Genomic DNA, 6,000 nt, shown 5'->3' with positions numbered 1-6,000 from the left:
AATTTGTGTTTGTGGAAGTTTCTAAGGTATTGAATTTTTTTTTTTGTGATGATATAAGGTGTTCTTGAATGATATCAAGTCTTGTGAACACTAAAGCCCTCATTTTCTATTTGTAGCCTAGAAGGCAAAGTGTCTTTGTGAAGAGGAAGCATGAAGTTGTGAAGTATCATGGTGATGGGATGTTTGAAAAAAACCTTATTAGAATACTTGTTCATTCAAAGATGTTCTTGTGTCAATAATGTTTTCATGGTTTCTTGATTGGTTTATGAGGAATTTTTGAGCCCATTGTTGTGAAATATGCCTACTTAGTATTGATATATTTTCATGTTGTTGAGTTTTGAACCCCACCTCTACATCAGTAGCCCTGTTAGAATCAAAAAGTCCAAGTAAACCATATTTTTGTTCATTGATGGTGATAGAATATAAAAATACTAAAAATATTATATCAAGTAAATGAAAAAATTAAGGACCAAATCTAATTCTCAACGACATGATGAGCATAAAAGACCCTCGAATGTGCTGATAAGATTTGATAAATAAATTTTAAAGAAAGTAGCCTATTCACTATATTTTCAAACTCATTCCATTCCTTCTAAAACTATAATTACATTATCTAAAATAGTTTTTTATTTTATAAAACATATTTATTCAATTTTAAAATCTATAGAAGAAGGAATTAGAATTTAGTATAAGGGATTTTCTAATGATTTTGTATAATACATTGGAAAAATTTACTCTCTATGAATTAAAAATATATTTTGGATCAACAAAGTTGGATATAAATTTTATATTTTTCTTATTAATAATGTTTTATAAATAATTGGAATGTGTTGGCATATGATGAAGCGGTGACAATGTATGTTGTCATTGATGTCAATAGGTGAATCAGTATGAACTGGTATGAAGATTGGAAGCAGTTATGGTCAACCGAGATGGAGTGGACTGGTGTCGGGGTTCACTGAGTGTGACTACTGGTTGGTAGTCTCTATTCAACTCTAGGGTTTTCAGTTTGGCTTATGCAGTGCAAACAATGACATTTTGTGATGAGTTAGTTAAGAGATAAGGATGAGATCGTGGTGCCATGTCAGCTATGTGCATGTGAAGGATTTCCTTGAGGATCTTGCACATGAAGATTGAATGCATTGAATGTCAACCTTGGGAATGCGTGATGTTCTGAGCGGTGTATGAAGAGCGTGTGATGGGTTACTGATTTCTAGATGCAATTAAGTTCAAATGATGCAGAATGACTTGAGATATGTTTTAGATCACTTCATTTTATCCAATGGATCTAACGGTTAGGATTGGACCGCTTGTAATTGTAAACCTAAACTGTTTAGGGTTTAGGGTTTATACTACTGACCTAATTGTTGTCTATAAGGTCGATGATGTCTGTAATTGTTAGTGTTGGAAAATGATGTGTTTGTGTCCACATGTTGAGATACTTGCCAAACCAGAGTGTGGAACCTACAGAGTGTGATTGTAGAGGAGAGGAGTCGAAAAGGATCTGCCTTAGCAAGTAGTGCTGTTATAAGATCAAAGCTTTACCTGTTGACTTCTAACCATTTAAATAGAAGGAAAACCCCTTGATCAGGTAGCTTTAATAGGCTTGTTGCAAATCCTCTTACCAAGTGACTCAAGTTCATTGATTTCTTTAAATCCTCTAGCAAGGTAACCTTTAACAAGGTTTCAACCTTTAACAGGATTTAATATAGCCATCCCTTAATCATGTGATCTCTAATAGGATCGGTTCCTAACAGAACCTTATTGTAAAGTCTTTAACTATACTAGGCTCCTAACAGAGTGGACTTCTAAAGAATTTAAAACAATCTTGTGGGTATTCATCCTCATCGTGGTTTTTCCCATTTGGGTTTCCACGTAAAAAATCTGTGTTATGGTTGTGAGTTTTCATGTGATGATTGAGTAGTTTTTTATTAAGTTAGTTATGCATGCAGTGCTAAATGATTGTGGTATTGTTGATACAACTCATGCTTGATTATATCAGGAAGTAGTCATCAAGATTTAAGATCTATTAAATGGTGTCTGAAGTATTTGTTCTTAACCAGTATACTCATCATTAAGTTTAGTGGTGAAGACAACCGGTCAGCATTGTTTTAATATGATAAAGTGTTGAGAAAGTTTTTGTCTATACTGATTCACCCCCACCCCCCTCTCAATACCAGTTAGGGTATTATTTGTTCATCATTATTCATTAGAATGAAAATCTTGAATGTATAGTTTATGAGGACCCTCACAAGTATAATTGAAAATATTTAAATAGAGTAAACAAGGAAACCCATAATTACTAAGGGCTTGATCATTCATAGTAAAACAAAAAAAAATAGTTGAAAAAGATTAAGAATGAAGATCAATTTATTACAAAAGTTTCACTAGCAAGAAGAAGGCTCATGGGAAAAAATATGGAGGACTTGTTACAGGGTACAGTCATATTTATGAAAATTCTACTAAGGTTTAAAAACCTTCTTGTGTTGTGTGAAGATAAGAAAAGTATAAGAAGGGAAAGAACATAAATATTTAGAGATAATGTGGTAAATTTACCTTGTTTACTCATTTTTCCTTAGATTGAGCTATAGGAAGAGTTGCACTGAACACTCTCTTGAATTTCTCCTTTGATGCAGAAATGTTGTTGCCTATGAGATCAATAGCATGGTGAGTGATCAAATAGATAGATCAATCATATGATGAGGATATGATAGTGATAGATTAAATAATTTAAATATTAATAGGATAAGGTTATGAAAGAATATATTGATAAAAAATTACAGATAATAAGATTACGTTCGAAAAAGATGATTTAAAATTGGATGGTTGGCCTCTATTTTATAAAAACATCAGAATGAAAAATTAAGGGATAGGATTAAATAGTTGATGGAAGGATAAGATTGATAAAATATTATGTCTAGGATCAAAGATGTAGTCATATGAAAAGTGTCATAAGATGGATAATGGCTAGGTGTTGAAAGCTTCATCCGAGAAACATACTTGTACAAATGGCAAGGATTAAGTGACTTAAATTGAAATAAGTTTAACTATTTGGGAAGATGTCTAGGTTAAGTGAATGGGCACAAGGCTTATTTTGACATATGATGGGGACACTTGTCACATTATGATAATTTTATCTTGTTATCCATATGAACAAGTTTAAGGTCTACGATGTAATGGAGAAGGGTAAAAGTTATACATAGTAAAGGATAGAGTAAAAGATTGAATTAATTAAATAAATAAATAATATTTAGTTAGTTAATAGATAAGATAGGGTCGAATAACAACTGGATAAATTAATTAAATAAATTTATATTATTGTTTATTTAAATTAATAGCTTTGGGTATCGTAAGATTATGTATGATTGAGTATGTACAGTTTTAGGTGTCTACATTTTGCCTACGTATTTGAGATGATATTATAATTAAGAGATGTCGCATCATTACACATAATAATAATATATAGATTGTAGAAAAGGGATGAGGACGACTGGAATGATCCACTAGCCATTGAAAGGATGAGATTTAGTAATGCCCCCCGAAGACGACTTGCAAGCTTAAAGAGCGTGAATATATTCTCTTAAAATGTATGGGTGGATTACACGATGGATGAAATAAAAGAAGATAGTGATGATGATAATATGGATGGAGATGGAAGATGGATGATCATCATGATACAATAATATAGGCAACCTATATATGACATTTTAGTTGATGAACTACACACCAAGGTATAAGTGTTGGAATCAAGGAACACTGAGAGGGGGTCTGAATCTTTCTTTTTAATTTTTAACCTTATTAACTTATTTTTTTAGAAACTTAATGCAAATCAACAAAAGAAAGATGTATAAATATAAAGTAATCAATAACAATACCATAAAACCAAGATTTATGCATGGAAAACCCAATTAAGGGAAAAATGATGGTGGGGATGAAACCCACAAGATAATTATACTATTAAAAGTATTACAAGGGAATGCACATGCATTCGGGAATACTTCCTAGAGCTCACTGCTCAATTACAAAGCAAGAATGACTACAACCCTTGGGAAGGCTCACTCCCTTACAATCGATTAACAATATCCTTCACCTGTGCATGTGAAATTGTATACAATCGATCAACAATAATTTCTACGCACGCACACACACACAAATATGAAAAATGATCATATCCATCAGTCTTTTATATTCACAACATGAAATTAGGTCTTCTACATATCGCCATCAAGAACACTATCCAAAAAATAAAATGTACATACGTAGTCAGCTCAATCCAAACTCTAATGCATATGCAAACCAAAAAAGTTATCGACATGCTTCCCAAATGTCTACTTAACATTATTGATCACACAAATAATAACCAAAATTACTCCACCAATTCCACAAAATGATCAACTAACCGAAAAATTCATACCACACTATTCAACCCAAAAGCCTAGACACTAGATCTTCTAACTCACATGACAATCATCACTAAAGGATAAGATTATGAAATAAGGTACTCTAGACATCTAAGTATATTCCTCTATCTCCACAACTCAATACCTTTAATCAAAATTAAATACCAACCAAAATACTATATTTTGTTAAGTGCACTGTTCTAACTCATTGACCTTGTCCAAGTATTCATTTTTTACTTCTAGTAGGATCAGATTACACATTGTGGATGGAATAAATGAGTTCAGTTTCCATGAATTACAAAATATTATTCCATATGCAATGTCTCTTGGAAACAATCTCCCCCTTTGGCATTGATAGAAACACTTAGTGAAAAATGACTGTGTTAGAATCAGTGGCAATATATATATATATAGTTATACTACAAAACTTAAAAAATTCAACATTCCAAAATTGCAAAACTCCAAAAGACTCCCCATAACATTATTATAACACTTTTCACTCTTCTACATTCCCCCTTTGACATCAATGAAAAAGATGGGGTTCCAGAACCAAAAATTCTATACAGAGGCATATATACACACAGACCTTACTATCTTACAAAAACTTGAAGATATCTACAAAAGTGTTCTTCAATGAACTCAAATGGATATCCTTTGGAGAATATTGAGAATCCTTTATAGCACTAAGCATAGTGTCTAACTTTGGAGTGATATGACTCTGAAGCTCACCAACTCTGCCAATAATCCTTTATGTGTCATGGTTCAAACTCTTGATTTTTCCAAGTAGGCATATTAATTGATCCTCTTGACTACTCATAGAAACTGACAAAGGATCAAGAGACTTATATATTAGTGCTAATTGATCCTCATGCTCCTTGTTCTTCTCTTCAATATCCTTAGTCAACTTCTATAATGATAGGAACGATTTGTAAATATTGCCTCCTTCAAATAATCCACCTTGCATACTCTCGACACAAGTATTTAATGTATCTCTATCATAAACAATCATTCTGTATAACGACGTTATCCTCTTGGCATTAAATTCACTATGAACCTTCACTTCAATTGACTTCTCCAATGACTCGAAATGAGTATCCACCAAATTGATCAAACTCTTCACTTGTCTAGATGGAGTGTCAGATGCATTCTTCTAAAATATGGGCATTAAATTTTTAGGAACATTGTATCCTAGGGTAAGAAACTCATTATCCCCCGTGTGAGATTTCAAAAAATCCTCACTTGCCTTAGCTTGAGAAAATAAAGGTAATTGAATCTTTTGAATACGTGACATAGAGGAATGGTTGGTTGAGCCTTGGATAAATTCTAGATCATCAATAATCTGCTTACCTTTCATTGTCCCTATATACATAGATAGTTCTTCAAGAAATCTGTTCTGGCTCTTTAATTTCATCAAACTCTTTTGGAAATTGTTCAAAAACATCCACACCACCATCATTCATCTTTTGATAATTTATCAATCTTCTGACATCAACATCTAGCAGGGGATTAAATATTTGCATGAAGACTCCCATTAGGCTATAGGCCTCAATCTAATTCCTGGAGGAATTTGCAGCACTAGAATTAGGAGTGGACCTATTTC

Source organism: Cryptomeria japonica, chromosome 4 (assembly GCF_030272615.1).
Source record: "Cryptomeria japonica chromosome 4, Sugi_1.0, whole genome shotgun sequence".
In the NCBI taxonomy this organism is placed as follows: domain Eukaryota; kingdom Viridiplantae; phylum Streptophyta; class Pinopsida; order Cupressales; family Cupressaceae; genus Cryptomeria; species Cryptomeria japonica.
Note: the sequence above shows the minus strand (reverse complement) of the source record.